Source organism: Somniosus microcephalus, chromosome 26 (genome assembly GCF_052327205.1).
Source record: "Somniosus microcephalus isolate GS21.2 chromosome 26, FLI_Smic_1.0, whole genome shotgun sequence".
In the NCBI taxonomy this organism is placed as follows: Eukaryota; Metazoa; Chordata; class Chondrichthyes; order Squaliformes; family Somniosidae; genus Somniosus; species Somniosus microcephalus.
In genome coordinates this window covers 20248961-20266267 of record NC_141012.1, presented here as the reverse complement: position 1 = coordinate 20266267, position 17307 = coordinate 20248961, and positions in this window count along the sequence as shown.

Here is a 17307-nt window from a genome sequence, read left to right as displayed (position 1 = left end):
CTCATAGTGCCCAGTGGGTGTGTTGAATGCCGTCTTCCACTCGTCCCCTTCGCGGACGCGGATGAGGTTGTAGGCGTTGCGGAGGTCCAATTTTGTGAAGACCGTGGCTCCCTGAAGTAGCTCGAAGGCCGTTGACATGAGTGGAAGAGGATAACGGTTCTTTATAGTAATCCGGTTAAGGCCACGGTAGTCGATGCAGGGACGGAGACCTCCATCTTTCTTACTCACGAAGAAAAAACCGGCACCAGCAGGAGAGGTGGACGGACGGATGAAGCCAGCAGCGAGGGCGTCACGGATGTACTCCTCCATGGCGGCGGTCTCAGGAGCAGAAAGGGAAAAGATCCTACCCCTAGGTGGGCATGTCCCAGGCAGGAGGTCAACGGCACAGTCATATGGCCTATGAGGGGGAAGTGATGTGGCTCGAACCTTACTGAAGACCTCTTTTAGATCCTCATACTCGGGTGGCACTCGGGACAATTCAGAGCGTGATGGGAACTCCTGGGGCTGGGAAGGAGACTTGGCGCGAAGACAGGTAGTATGGCAGGCGGAGCCCCATTCCGTAAGCCGGCCGGTGGCCCAATCTAAGTGAGGATTATGGCAGGCCAACCAAGGGTAACCCAGAATTAATGGAAACTGGGAAGAGTGGATAAGGGAGAATTGGATGGTCTCAAAATGTTGTCCTTCCACGCCCAAACACAGGAGGGGCAGTATGATGGTGAACGGTTCCAGAGCCCAGGGGTCTTCCATCCAGGGCAACAACAGTGAGGGGGTGATCAGGATGGGTCAGGGGAATCTTGAGCTGTTTAGCTAACCCCAGATCTATGAAGTTACCATCAGACCCCGAATCCACCATGGCCTTAAGATCATATTGTTGATTGTCCCAGAAAAGGGAGGATGCCAGCAAAACCCTAGAAACAGTGGGGTCGGAAGGGATGGTTATGCTCATCTCAGGTCCCTCCGTCCTGGATGAGCCCTGGCTTTTCCCACCAAATCTGGACAGGAAGAGCGGAAGTGGCCAGCTTTCCCACAACAGAGACAAGATCCCTCTCTCATACGGCGATCATGTTCGGGCTGCGAGAGGCGGGTTACTCCCACCTGCATGGGCTCCTCTGGATCGGTCAAAGATGGACTCGGGATGGCTCGGAGGTTCTCAGATGGCTTCGAAGCAGGAAAAGCTCTGGTCTCTGGAAACGGAGTGAAAAAGGAGTGGCATTCTCTTCGCCTCTCACGGAGACGATTATCCACACGAACGGAGATATCAAAGAGACTCCAAATCACTCACCGGATCCCTGGAAGCCAGTTCGTCCTTGATCTCATCCGTGAGACCGTGGCGAAAGGTGGCGATGAGCGCCTCCGAATTCCATTGGCTTTCAGCAGCGAGAGTGCGAAACTCAATAGCGTAGTCTGCAACGCTACGAACCCCCTGGCGAAGCCGAAGTAGTCTGTTAGATGCCTCTCTCCCACTGACAGGGTGATCAAAGACCCTTCTCATTTCTTCTGAGAAAAGTTGGTAGTTTGAACATACCGGCGTTTGCTGTTCCCAGACGGCTGTAGCCCAGGTAAGCGCCTTGCCGGTAAGTAGCGAAATGATGTAGGCCACTCGGGAACAGTCACTGGGAAATAATGAACCCTGCAGTTGGAAAACCAGGGAACACTGGATTAGGAAACCTCGACATCCTCCTGGGTTACCGTCGTAGCGCTCGGGTGCAGGTAATCGGGGTTCTCTCAGAGGAGAAGGCGAAACCATAGGAGCGGGTAACGGTGCAGGAGCGGCTTGGATCACCTGACTCTGTTTCTGGCTCTGATGGAAAGTGATGACGAGGCCCTCCAGCAGATTCTGGTTTCGGGAGACTGCCGTGGCGAGACACTGCAGTTCGTTCAAAATAAGTTGTAGCTGTTCAGAAACTTGTCTTGGCCATTGGTCCTTCTCTGCTGGGTCCATGTTTTGGCTCAGTCTTGCTGTAAGGACCGGAACTCGGTGGACCCAACTGCCGTAAGGCAAACTGAGGCAGAGGTAAGGTTGCAAAATAAAGGTAGACTTTACTTGACATAAACAAAATAACAACAGTACAGAATACAGGCAAGCAGACCAGCAAGAGGTATCTCCAGGCAGTGCAACTCAAGACTGAGCAAAGAACATAAAGTGAACACCACTTAAATAGTAGGCATCTAACAATGCACAGGTGAATACAATAATGAATAAAGAAGGACACAATTAAGAGAGTTCATGGAGCCCTCTGGTGGCGAGGCGAGGCAGAGTCTGGGTCATTCCTTACAACTTGCTCTCGAGGCAGTTCAGAGAAGGTTCACTCAGTTGATTCCGGAGATGAGGGGGTTGACTTATGAGGAAAGGTTGAGTAGGTTGGGCCTCTACTCATTGGAATTCAGAAGAATGAGAGGCGATCTTATCGAAACATATAAGATTGTGAGGGGGCTTGATCGGGTGGATGCGGGGAGGATGTTTCCACTGATGGGTGAGACTAGAACTAGGGGGCATAATCTTAGAATAAGGGGCTGCCCTTTCAAAACTGAGATGAGGAGAAACTTCTTCACTCAGAGGGTAGTAAATCTATGGAATTTGCTACCTCAGAGAGCTGTGGAAGCTGCGACATTAAATAAATTTAAAAAGGAGATAGACAGTTTCCTAGCTGATAAGGGAATTAGGGGTTACGGGGAGTGGGCAGGGAAGTGGACGTGAGTCTAGGTTCGAATCAGCCATGATCCTATTGAATGGCGGAGCAGGCCCAAGGGGCCGTATGGCCTACTCCTGCTCCTACTTCTTATGTTCTTATGACACTCTTGGTGCCAAATTTGGCCCTGGGAGGACAACACAACAGTCGGCACACTCAGCTGCTCTGTAGTCCACCCTAACTAGTGGATGATCCACACTGAGGTAATCCAGAACATCTTCAGGACTTGGGGGGGTTTACCAGGTCGATCGACTTGCTCGCATCACTGGATAATCACCAATCTGCTGGAGGACCTCAGGCTGTCGGGGCAGAGGCCCGACAGTCTTTCGTGCTTTTGTTTCTGGATTCTGTTGCTCAGGGTTGCCTGATCTCCAGAGTGCTCCAGGAAATTGCAGCAGTTGGTGGTTCTGGTTAACCCTTTAGTTACCTCACAAACCGTGCTTCAGGGACACCCGGGTGTTGAATATACACTTTGATTTCAGGAGCCCACGGGAGAAATCCAAGTCATTTTTAGAGTATAGAGGACCCTACCTTTTTTAGGGAATTTTTCATTCTGACATCCTCCACACACTGCTGGACACTGTCCAACTGGTACTCAGGGTGAGAAGGGCGGACCGTCCCTGCAAGTGAACAGATTCTCCGGCTCCCAGGACAAATAGATCAAAGTGGGTGTTATTCACGGGTGCCAGCGCCAGATCCAAACAGTGAGCTGAAGCGTCATGATCTGGATTTGGATCCTGCCAGCTTCTGATTGATGGCCTGGCAGTTGAGATGGAATGCCCGTCAGATTAGGGTATACCAGCAGTGCGGCACTCATGCGTAATGCTCACTTTATTGTGTCTGTCCTGGTCATATAAGCCTCTGTTTCCATACAAGTACCTTCACCCTCCTCGTCCTCAGTACTACTTGGTTAGTCGCCAGCAGTGTGCAGAATGCCTGAATGAAGATCACAGCTCCCTTGTCAGCTGTTCCCGTGTCAGCTGCTCCCTTGTAAGCTCCTCTTCATTCTTCAAGTGACGCGGCATTTGCCACCCACCTGGTTGTCTCTTGGGTCTAGTGGGGAGTGTTGGTATGTCTTTTCCTCATTCTGGGTTGTCTTTGGGTGTCAACAATCTGGGTTCTGGGGTGTGCTAAAAGTTAACACTGCACGGGAGTCGGAGAGGGAGGGGAAAAACAAGTGGGTTTGTCCTTCAAAGTTAGGATGTCTTAACAAAATGTCTTAACAGGGAAGGTCACGCCTTAAGAGATTTTCCCCAGGCAAATTGTGCCGATGCATCCCGGTAATTAGATCCACATTCCACCCCCAATTCGGCCTGTCAATGTTTAGGAACGGATGTTCCCAGCAAATTAAACGGTGTCACAGTTAACACTTTAAAGAAAAGATTGGGGACAGTTTTCGTTCAACCTGGAACGATAGAAGTGGGAACTCTAGACAACCTGCCAACCAGTTTCTCGTCATCGCTGAATATTGGGTTTGTGACTGCTGCTACAGAACTAGACTGGAAATTGTTGAAGACCAGGCTCCCGGGGACTGTGTTCAATTGATGTTAGCAGAGTTGAAGTGAGAAAGTAATTGTCTTAGAATATTTGGGCCATAATGATCTCCTGGACTAGTTTCGATCGCCTAAGGGGGTCGGAGAGGAATTTCCCAGATCTTTTTCCCAAATTGGCCTGGGTTTTTATGTCTGGTTTTTCGCCTCTCCCAGGAGATCACATGGTGGGGTGTCTATATATTGCAATAACTGAAATGTGAGAAATTTAACATCTGAAAATAAACGTGGATTGAAATGAACAAACTTACTGTGTCTCCTGATTTGTGCACGGATCATTGAAGGGAACAGAAAGGGGAAGATATGAGTTCTGATTGTCCCTGGGCTCAGTTACTGACTGGGTGAACTCTTTGAGCCACACACTAGGCTGGACCCAGATTGATTCCCCAGTCTGCACATACAAACATACAAAAAGACATACAAAAGTAGATGAAGACTATCAGGCCCATTAAGCTCACCCCATCCAGTAGAAAGTATGACCTCACAAGCTGCAGTCCCACCTACCAGTTACGCTATCTCTGGAAACAGACAAAGAAACATGGCCAATTCAGGAAAAACCTCTGGCCAATTGTTCTCCAACTCCCAACACATGACAATCTAAACTAATCACTAACTCTCGCTGTAACTGGTAATGTCCTCTCAGGGACTGGTCAAGATCATACAGCACCATTCAGCCCATCATGCCTCTGCCAGCTCTTTGAATGCACTATCCAATTAGCCCCACTCTCCCGCTCTTTCCCCGTAGCCCAGCAAATTTTTCCTTTTCAAGCATTTACCCAATTCCCTGCTGAAAGTTACAGTGGATGGAATTATAAGTTGGTGGAATTCTGTCATGTGATCCCCAAAGTTCCAGTAACTAAATTGCCAAATCCCCCGGTCAGTAAAACCTGGATTGGGCTTATTCATTCACTAAAACACCAGTGGCACTTTCAAAGTCCCAGGCCACGTCAAGGAACTCCTCCAAACACAATTAAACAACAAAGTAGTGAGTTGGTACAAAAACAAATACTAGTGGGGAGGGGCTGGGGGTGAAGAATTGAGTGGGGGAAACAAGACAACACTTGGCATGTACTGAGAGGCAGAGTAGTGTGTTGGGTTTCCAACTCTGCAGGATGTCCCGGAGTCTCCAGGAATTTAATCTCCTGGATTTTTTTTTATTCGTTCATGGGATGTGGGCTTCGCTGACAAGGCCAGCGTTTATTGCCCATCCCTAATTGCCCTTGCGAAGGTGGTGGTGAGCCGCCTTCTTGAACCGCTGCAGTCCGTGAGGTGAAGGTGCTCCCACAGGAGAGGTTTGTTACAACTGAACGACTTGCTCGGCCATTTCAGAGGGCAGTTAAAGAGTCAACCCCATTGCTGTGGGTCTGGAGTCACATATAGGCCAGACCGGGTAAGGACGGCAGATTTCCTTCCCTAAAGGACATTAGTGAACAAGGTGGGATTTTAGCACAATCCAATAGTTTCATGGTCATCATTACTGATGGTAGCTTTTTATTCCAGATTTATTTACGTGACTGAATTTAAATTCCCCAGCTGCCTGTGGTGGGATTTGAACTCATCTCTCACAGATTGTTTAGTCTAAGTCTATCCCTGGATTGCTAGTCTGGTAACATAACCACTATGCTACCATTCCCAATTGCAGCTGTTAGCAAACCTGGGATAAAAGTCAACAGGGCATTAAAGAAAATGATTTTTTTTTCCATTTTCTTTGACTACTTTCATTCATTTATAAAAATATTGGAGACGGGGGGAAAAGGCGGTTGGATCCAGCAGGTCACCTGATGAAAGCGCCAGGAATACGTCCAATCAGAGATGGCGACCCATGTTGTGTGACTCACGCCATTCATTTACCACGACAAAATAAAATAATAGCACACGTTGATAATTGTGGGTGGCACCAAGACACACACGTGCAGAATGTGAAACCTGTTGAATAATCACCGACTACTGAGGCACATGGCTGCACATTAATGGCACAGTAATTAACTTGGGATATAATAGGCTTTATTTTGGAAGTACAGGTACTTAACTCCCAAACTCTCATTACCACACAGCTTGCCAAGATACAACTGGATCTTCTTTCAATCACAGGTGTTAGAACTCACAACCAATCAGCACAGTGTTAACTCTTCGCTCCCCGGAAATTTAAAGAACTTTCATTTTCAATTGACATTGAGAATGACTATTTTGGGAACCGCCTACCCGGTTTAGCACCAGGATTCTCCCCAGATAACCTGGGTTTATAACACACTGTTCACATGGTTAGTGCCTCGAGGCACTTTAGAGAGTCAACTACTTCACTCTCCATTATAATGAAGAATTCTATCATTATAATCGCTCCTCCCCAAGGGGCCTCGCACAACAGGATTGCTAATTAATCCTTTCTCAGCAAGAGGCCCCATCTGAAGTGCGACATCAGGGAACCGTTCCTTTGCCTAAGCTTCATTTAGGGCTCACGGGTTGTTTACAGAAGCATCTCTCGCTTTGACAGGTTTGCATTTTAGGATTGAAATATTTTGCGGCTTTTTAACTTTCCCTGCCGGCTCTGACTACTTCTGTTTGGGTTTTGATCATATGGTTACTGACTCAGCGTTATGGGAACAGCTCAGCTTTCACAGTGCAGAGAACGATGTCCCCACTCCCCCCTTAATTCTCCCAACAGGTTACAACGCAAATAAAGTTCTTAGCAGCTGGTCAGGCGCGGTTGACTGGGCCTCTTAACATAGAGTTGTCGTTCAGTACTCGACTGCCAGCATTCCGGCGTTTTGTTCCAGTTCCCTTATATCAGTGTAAGCGCTCATCAGAAATAAAAGAAAAAGAAAGACTTGCATTTATATAGCACCTTTCACAATCACCAGACGTCTCAAAGCGCTTTACAGCCAATGAAGTACTTTTGAAGTGGAGTCACTGTTGTAATATGGGAAACGCGGCAGCCAATTTGCACACATAGAAACATAGAAGATAGGAGCAGGAGTAGGCCATTCGGCCCCTCGAGCCTGTTCCGCCATTTAATGAGATCATGGCTGATCATCCAAATTCAGTACCCTGTCCCTGCCTTCTCCCCATATCCCTTGATCCCTTTAGCCTTAAGAAATATATCTAACTCCTTCTTGAATATATTTAATGAATTGGCCTCAACTGCCTTCTATGGTAGAGAATTCTACAGGTTCACCACTCTCTGGGTGAAGAAATTCCTCCTCATCTCTGTCCTAAATGGCTTACCCCTCATCCTTAGGCTGTGACCCCTGTTTCTGGACTCCCCCACCATTGGGAACATCCTTCCTGCATCTAGTCTGTCTAGTCCTGTTAGAATTTTATATGTTTCAATGAGATCCCCTCTCATTCTTCTAAACTCTAGCGAATATAAGCCTAATCGACCCAATCTCTCTTCATACGTCATTCCTGCCATCCCAGGTATCAGTCTGGTGAATCTTCGCTGCACTCCCTCCATGGCAAGAACATCCTTCCTCAGATAAGGCGACCAAAACTGCACACAATACTCAAGGTGTGGACTCACAAAGGCCCTGTACAACTCCAGCAAGACATCCTTGCTCCTGTACTCGAATCCTCTCGCTATGAAGGCCAACATACCATTTGCCTTCTTAACCGTCTGCCACACCTGCATGCTTACCTTCAGCGACTGGTGCACAAGGACACCCAGGTCTCGTTGCATTTCCCCTTCTCCCAATCTATTGCCGTTCAGATAATAATCTGCCTTCCTGTTTTTTCCACCAAAGTGGATAATCTCGCATTTGTCCACATTATACTGCATCTGCCATGTATCTGCCCAATCACCCAACCTGTCCAAATCACACAGCAAGGTCCCACAAACAGCAATGTGATAATGACCAGATAATCTGTTTTTATTACGTTGGTTGAGGGATAAATATTGGCCAGGACACTGGGGAGAACTCCCCTGCTCTTCTTCGAAATAATGCCATGGGATCTTTTACGTCCACCTGAGAGAGCAGACGGGGCCTCGGTTTAACGTCTCATCTGAAAGACAGCACCTCCAACAATGCAGCACTCCCTCAGTACTGCACTGGAGTGTCAGCCTAGCTTTATGTGCGCAAGTCCCTGGAGTGGGGCTTTAACCCACAAATTTCTGACTCAGAGGCGAGTGTGTTACCGACTGAGCCACAGCTGACAGGAATATGTACACAAATTAAAATTGACTGCACTGCCATCTGTTTTGCAAGGGCACAATTAGATTCTGCTTATCATGTTAAATGGCTGAAACTTGACCAACTAAGTGAGATATTAAGAAAGAACCTGCATTTATATAGCATCTTGTCACATCCTCAATATCCCAAAACACTTCGCCACCAATGAATTACTTTTGAAGTTTTGTCAATCTGTAATGGCGGCAAACATGGCAGCCAATTTGCACAGAGCAAGGTCACACAAACAGTAAATGAATAAATGAGCAGGTCATTTTTTTTTGGTGATGTTTGTTACAATTTCTGCAACGCGCTAGGCCTCGTGAGCAGTGTAATAAACAGTGTGACGCCACTTTTTATGGAATTATTGACATGTGACAGGGTATCACAATGGAGTAGAGTTTCGTCTTAACCGACTAGGCATCAAGTATCTCCCGGGTGGAGCGCAGTGAAGATTTTCAGAGGGATCAGATGCTCTTTACAGAACCTGCCAGATCTTCTTTCCATTCATTTCAATTGGAGAAGAATCCAGCAGGTTCTGTTACAGGAACGCGACCCTCCCCGCCAGATTGTCCTTGCTAAACTCCGTCCAGACAAGGCTTGGTGGTGAAGAGCAACATCTACCGCACTCTTGCTGTCACGCTCCATCTAATTCCCATGGGGGAAAAAAACCATGCAGAGAAAATGGACAAAATAAAACACACAAAAATATCGCCAAAAAGCCCTAAAAAAATAACACAGCTGAATCAAAGGCAAACCTTTCTTGAGCCCCATCCAATCTTCTATTCATAATCTCCGGTGCCACTCGTCTGCATAACCTGCAGATTGACCACAACTGCCGTCTCCCACTTGACTTTAATGGAAACAGAAATCGGGGGAGATGTTTAGCGGGCGACCAATCCACTATCGCCTGTTATACACAACTGGCCAAAGTCACAATTCCCCCCATATCTAGATGTTGTATAGTTATTAGATTTGAACCTTCCCCCCTGCCCCCCAAAGACAGTTAATTAAATAGCTCAGCAGCCACGTGATGGGCAAATATTCACAACTGGCATTATTATATTGTATATTAAAAATACTTGTTTGTCAGCAGCTGTAAAATCTGTGGTGAGAATTGCAAAATTTACTGCAGCCTTTGACATTTAGGAAAATAAATATTCAGACAGGAAAACCACACAGACACAAGCGAGTCAGTTTCTTGTCTTAGTTTTTTTCACAGGTTTTTTGTAGACAGTGAAATTAGACAAATGCACTGAATTCTTTTTAATTATAGACAAGCCATATGAAGTTGATTTGGACTAAAGAGCACAGACCTCTATAATTCTGACCGGCAGCAAACACAGCATCACGGGTGCTATATTTTGCAACATTAAAGTCACCCCCATTAACAAGAAAACGTTTCTTAATACAGTAAGATAACATAGGATTACACAGAATATACAGCACAGAAACACACAAAGCTTTCGGATTAAATGCAGAGGTGCACATTCTCAAATCCAACTATTGGTGCGAAACAGATAATGCAGGAGAATTATTTTGTCACTAGTTGTATATCAGGCGCATTGATTTGGAGAACAAAAAGTTTATATTGCAAATGTGGGGACTTATTAGTAAATTCTAAAAAAAAATGTCCTCCAATTTTCAGAACGCACACCTGGGACCTTCCCAATTCCACACTGGGCAGCAGAGTTCCAAACTCAGCTCTCAGACAATTCTTAAAGCTCGGAGAGCATTTTTCTACACCAGCTGGGAGCTGTGACAGTTCAAATTCCAAACACAGTGCATGATTACTATTTCGCGATGTAGGCGTTGATTTTGAGGCTCCCCAGCTGGCATAAAACTGGCTCTTGCATCGGAAAATAGTGGGGGGGGACTTACCGCTCCATTCCCGCTGCCGCCTCAATCGTCCCCCGGCTAACATGGGACCCCGTTTGCCATTTTAGGCTAGGACTGGGCGGAGCATGCGCTGGGTATGCACTGCGTCTAGTATCAGCAGGCGCTCCAGCCAAAGAAACATAGAACATAGAAAAATAGGAGCAGGAGTAGGCCATTTGGCCTTTCGAGCCTGCTCCGCCATTCAATATGATCATGGCTGATCCTCTATCTCAACACCATATTCCCGCTCTCTCCCCATACCTCTTGATGCCTTTTGTGTCTAGAAATCTATCTCCTTCTTAAATATATTCAGTGACTTGGCCTCCACAGCCTTCTGTGGTAGAGAATTCCACAGGTTCACCACCCTCTGAGTGAAGAAATTTCTCCTCATCTCAGTCCTAAATGTCCTACCCCGTATCCTGAGACTGTGACCCCTCGTTCTAGAGCCCCCAGCCAGGGGAAACATCCTTCCTGCATGCAGTCTGTCTAGCCCTGTCAGAATTTTATACGTTTCAATGAGATCCCCTCTCATTCTTCTAAGCTCTAGTGAGTACAGGCAGCAGAGGAGACCAGCAGATAAGTTTCAGTTTAGATTCTGGGGCCTGGAGGAGCTGGAGTGCTTCTCCGGGTTCCACAACACCAGGCTTCCTCCCGAGCTCACACCCCTCCTTCCCCCTCTCACCTACCTCCTTCCAGCCCAGAGGCCAGCCGGCTGGTCCACTCATCGTGTGGTGTCCTGCAGCTGCCAGGCTGTCCCACCGCCGGGGTGGGGGGGGGGGGCCTTGTTTTCCACCCATGTTAATGAGGCCCAGCCCTCGAAATGGTCAGCCTGCCCAACACTTCAAATCTCCTCTATAATCCATTTGAAAACATTTCCGTATTAACGGAAAAGAAGAAAGGTTTTGAGCCTGGACAACAGCATTGGCAGGACTGTAATATGCACAAACAGAGGAAGAAAGGGTAGAAAATGCTGAAAGTGCAAAGCAGGTAAATCAGCATCTGGAAGCGAACGACTCACCAGCGTGAAATGTTAACCTATTTATCTCTTTTTGACCCCTGGGTTAATACACATCCACCCATCCAATGCTTTCTCTGTCATTAGCACCGCCACAGTGCTGGGCACAAGGAACATCTGTGCATTCCTGCTGTCTACAAAACTCTGCTCGTGGAGGGTGGTGTCGACATTCTAATGGGCCAGAAAGCCTGTGTAATCAATCGCAGGGTGATCGATTATATATGGTAAGGTATCATTTAAAACAAAAATGTTTGTTTTCTTTGCTCCCAGCCACTAGGCCATTGACGTAAATGCGCGGAAAATCATGTGCAGTGTACCTACGCTGTTCCAATAAGCTGAAGACCATGTGCCGGGCTCCACTGGTGACACAGGGTCTTGGAAAATACCCACCAACATCATATCTGTGATGGGCAGGCTGGAGACATACCTCCACATTCAGGTCATCGCAAGTTAAGTTCAGCCAGCATCTCTTAAAGGGGAGGTGCACGCTGTCTGCAGACAGCAGGGAAACTTTGCGAGTGGAGAGATGGCTTCAAGAGCTGCAGTTCAGGCCCCCAGGTTCTCCGACGCTGCTTTGGAAGCCCTGGTCCAGGCAGTGGACAGGACGAGGGAGATCCTGTACCCCTCAGGGGGACAGAAAGTCCTCCAGTTAACACCTCCGCCACCAGTGGGAAGAGGTTGCAGAGGAGGTCAATGCCAGGAGCTTAGCTCCCAAGACATTGCTGCAATGCTGGAAAAAGTTCAATGATGTCACCAGAGTTGTCAGCTCTGCTCACACCTCCACCACCTCCAGCCTCACTACTCACAGTACTCCCATCCCCCGCCTCCCTTCACTCTCCGACAATCACTGCCCCATACTTCACTACTCCTCCTTCTCCACCTCCTACTCTCATCACTATTCCAATTCTCACTTTCCCACGCTGCAGATGAGCTAATTGATCATGCCAGGCACATTCTATTAACGAGACTGTCACTAACACACACCCTTCTTTCTTGCAGGAGAAGGTCACCCCACAACTCCAGCAGGCTGCCAGCGGAGGAGACCGAGCCCATCTGCATACCCTCTCCCCCCTGGAAGAAAACGTGTTGGCCATCACAGGCATGGGAGAGTCAGGTTGGAGGAGACGTCGCCCAATGTTTCTTCACAGTTGATCCTCTTTTATCCTTATTATTTCTCTCTCATCCTACACTCTCTGCAGGACAAAACTGTAGCTGCTTTCACCAGCCACACACCCCTCCCTGCTCTCTCTCCACACTGAAAGCTAACCCTTGTCCTTCTCTTTCATTTGAGATGCTGAAGATGTGGAGATACTCTGCCACTTCAGGAAGAGGAGGCCAGCCTTCCTGAAGATGCACCATCACTCGATCTAACCCTTGCATGCCCCAGCACAGACACTGGCACAATGTGTCCCTTCGAGGAAAGGCAAGTGGAGGGGTCTGCACGTGGCAAATCACTGGGCACAAGTGTGGGGAATAAGATGCCATCGGTGCCAGTTCACTGGAGACTGCATACCAGCGCTGCTGCAGAGGATTCAGATGCTGATGTTGAGGGCCCAGGCTACCGAAGAAAGCTGCTGGGCGTACACTGGGAAAAATGCTGGATGCATTGAGCGGCCTGCCAGTGAGCCTGCACACAGTGTCGCAGAACATGGAGGAGTGCAGCTCCAGCTTGTGTCGAGGCCTCATGCAAAGCCTGGAGACCATTTCTGTCCATAACAGACCACATCAGCCACTGAGCTCGGGAGAAGGGGGAGCAGAGGGGAACCTGGCTGGCTGATTTTTGTTAGCAAACACTGACATGATGATTGGACGGATCGTCTCTGTGAAACTACCTTACTGAAAAGTTGCCAGATTTTCCATTTTGCCCTCGTGACAACTTCTTCAGCAAAAGTATCAGTATTAGCAATTTCACCACCAGCAAGTTTATGATAACAGCTCGAGTATATTTGAAACTTATTGTGGCAGATTAGAGATCTGTCCTCCTTTAGATCGTAAGAATCACTATATTATGTACATTTTTAAAAATTCATTCCAGGGATGTGGGCGTTGCTGGCAAGGCCAGCATTTATTGCCCGTCCCTAATTGCCTTTGAGAAGGTGGTGGTGAGCCACCTTCTTGAACCGCTGCGGTCCGCGTGGTGAAGGTACTCCCACAGTGCCGTTGGGGAGGGAGTTCCAGGATTTTGACCCAGCGTCTATGAAGGAACGCCGATATACTTCCAAGTCAGGATGGTCGTTGTCGTACGTGTCTTCTCACTGCTCCCTTTGGGGAACTGTATGAAGTGGTGGAAGGATGTCTGGCCGCAATTAACGCTCCTTCCATGACTGTAACCATCTTAGTCAGGATGGTGTGTGACTTGGAGGGGAACTTGGAGGTGGTGGTGTTCCCATGCGCCTGCTGCCCTTGTCCTTCCAGGTGGAAGAGGTCGTGGGTTTGGGAGGTGCTGCCGAAGAAGCCTTGGTGAATTGCTGCAGTGCATCTTGTAGATGGTACACACTGCAGCCACGGTGCACCAGGGGTGGAGGGAGTGAATGTACATTTATTCGGATTTCTAACTTGCCAACATTGTCTTCAATGACTGCTGCTGGGAGAGCTGTTAATGCTTTTCCATGTGGGGTGGGGTGAAATACGGATCCTATTAACCATAACTTTAGTATAACTTGGGTTTACTTTTCTCTGACAGTCTCTGCATTTGAGGAAATATGTACAGCTGTGGGCTTGCTCTGTGAGATGGAAGTTGTCTTCCCTTTTGTTTTACAAGATGAGGTCTGGTCTGGAAATTCATCAGATAGAGCTGGGCGCGTGAAGTTTTGTCCAGCAACATGATACTGTTTAAAAACATAATCACCGAGCTGCTAACAGCCTAGTTTTACACTGTATGGCTGTGAGGCTTTGAAATTAATTTTGATCGACAGTTTTTAATTAATCATGAAGATAGTTTTGTTTTTATTTTCCTTTTGTCACTTCAAGGAAAGAGGAAAATTATCAGACCAGCAGTCTACTTTCTCTAATTTCCTTCTTGTTGGACCACAGCATGGGCCGGAGTCTAGAGGTCTCTCGTGTAAAAGATTTCTATCACAGATGCATGCCCAATCTACAAAAGGTACTGCTGAGAACGCCTAGCCTGGCGGAACTTTGAGTGTTTTGGAACAGTTTAAAGTACGGGTGGGAAATCACATATCCTATTATTTTGTCGCCTAATAAACATTAAATATTTTTAGCTTGAACTATATGGTCCGTCAGTGTAATATTTTCTGTTAGTTTCTGAGAAATTAGGAGTTCCGGGAGTAACCCATACTGTTTGCATCTTGCACACCGATGGAAAAAGGCTTCGTTGCTCATCCTGGACATGCTATGTTCTAGATACTTGCACATAAGATCAAATCGCTGATTATAGAGCATTTGGGCTCTCCTATCGAAGCTGACTGTTCTATTAAGAACAGCCATAATGTATTAGGAGAGAGCCCAACAAAGGAAGTAAAGGATGGTATCAAATTGAAAACGAAGGCATACAATGTTGCCAAGATTGGTGGGAGACCAGAGGATTGGGAAATTTTTAAAAAAACAGCAAAAGATAACTAAAAAAAATAATAAAGAGAGAGAAGATGAATTATGAGAGTAAACTGGCAAGAAATATTAAAACAGATAGCAAGAGCTTCTACAGGTATATAAAAATGAAGAGAGTAGCTAAAGTAAACGTTGGTCCCTTAGAGGATGAGACTGGGGAATTAATAATGGGGAACGGGGAAATATATATATCTGCAGAGGGAGATGGACTCAGGGGACTCCTGCACTACCTTCCTAGTTCTTTTACTCTGTCTGGCGGTCACCCATTTCCTGTCTGCCTGTGACCACCTTGTTAAACGTGCTATCCACGAAGATCTCAGCTTCGTGGATGCTCCACAGTGACTCTAGCCGCAGCTCCAGCTCCGAAATGTGGATTTCGAGTAGCTGCAGCTGGAGACACTTCCTGCACGTGTTTGCCCTGGACACCTAAAGTGTTCCTGACTTCCCACATAGCACAGGAGGAGCACTCCACGCTGCTGAGCTGCCCTGCCATGTCCTACCCTTAATTTACTCCCTTTACTTCCATTAAATTAAAGAATATGAAATACACTAAGGACTTTACACACTATTTACTCTAAACTAGAGACCTTACTTTGACTTTAACGACTGGACTGTAGAAATACTCACCAGGTCCTACTTACCAAATATCTCCTTCCCTGGTTGTGACATCACTTTAGCGGTTTCGCAGTTGTTGTTGTTTGACTGCTCCCACAAAGTTATCCACTTTGGCAGGAAAAATAAAAAAGCAAACTATTATTTAAATGGAGAGATTTTACAAAATGCTACAGTTCAGAGGGACCTGGGGGTCCTTGTGCATGAAACACAAAAAGTTAGCATGCAGGTACAGCAAGTAATCAAAAAGGCAAATGGAATGTTGGCATTTATTTCAAAGGGGTTGGAGTATAAAAGCAGGGAAGTCCTGCTACAACTGTACAGGGTATTGGTGAGACCACACCTTGAGTACTGCATACAGCTTTGGTCTCCTTATTTAAGGATATACTTGCATTGGAGGTAGTTCAGAGACGATTCACTAGGTTAATTCCAGAGATGAGGGGGTTGACTTGTGACGAAAGGTTGAGCAGGTTGGGCCTATACTCATTGGAATTTAAAAGAATGAGAGGTGATCTTATTGAAACATATAAGATACTGAGGGGGCTCGACAAGGTAGATGCAGAGAGGATGTTTCCCCTCGTGGGGAAATCTAGAACCCGGGGGCATAGTTTCAGAATAAAGGGGTCGCCCTTTTAGAACTGAGATGAGGAGGAATTTCTTCTCTCAGAGGGTCGTAAATCTGTGGAATTCTCTGCCCCAGAGAGCTGTGGAGGCTGGGTCATTAAATACATTTAAGGTGGAGATAGACACATTTTTGCAAGATAAGGGAGTGAAGGGTTATGGGGAGCGAGTAGAGAAGTGGCTTTGAGCCCAAGATGAGCCATGATCTTATTGAATGGCGGAGCAGGCTCGAGGGGTCAAGTGGTCTATTCCTGCTCCTATTTCTTATGTTCTTATCATTACATTTACTAAGGCTGTTTTATTGCTTTAATGTGGTTTAAATTGGGCTTTTTGATTATATACTTCCACAAGGTTATGTCATTAAAACTGTTGAGTCTGTATGTCCCAGTTAGGTTTAGGATCAATCACTGGACACAGACAACAAGAATAACTTTTAACAGGTCTTTACTATTCGAAGGTCAGGGCTGAACTGCCCAGCAAATCCTTGCACAACACTTATATACCGGTGTGGTCACCACCGGTATTACAGTATTACAGTATACAGCAGCCAAGAGAAAGTAGTACATCTCTTAAGGTAGTTCTCTTAAGGTGGAACAGGTTACATACACCACAATCCTCCCTTTTTAGCTTAACAGTTATATCCCCATTTAACATAACATAATAACATATATATATACAACTTCATGCAAAACAGTTCAAAGATTCAGGCCTAGAAATTCACTAGCCTTAGCGCCGCTTTTGAGGCGCTAGAGGGACTAGCGCCAGAGTTATGGCCAGTTGAAAAATTCCCTGGGGCCCTAAAGCGGCGTTGCACCGGTAGCGCTGCGCCGGCACCGATGACGTCATCGGTGTGCGCAGCGTCCCGGTTGCCATGCCGACGGGCCCCAGCGCCGAAATTCAGTTGCGGCCGCCTCGCCCGTGGCAGCCGCAACTAAGACTCTGGCAACAGAGTCCAACATGTGTTTGCGCCAGCGCATTAAAGGCCCCGCGGCGGCCGGCCGCTTTCCCGCCGGCCGCCTGCCCGCAGCTCCCTCCCCGGACTTCTCCCCCACCCCCCCCCCCCCCCGGAACAGATGCAAGCCCGGCACTTGTCCGAGGTGCCGGGCTCATTTTTAAACAGATTTGCGCGGGCCGCGGCCGGGTGCAGGCAGCTCCTCCTTAACGGAAGGAGGAGGCCTGCACTTCCCCAGCCTGCCGCACCGCATTGGGTGCCG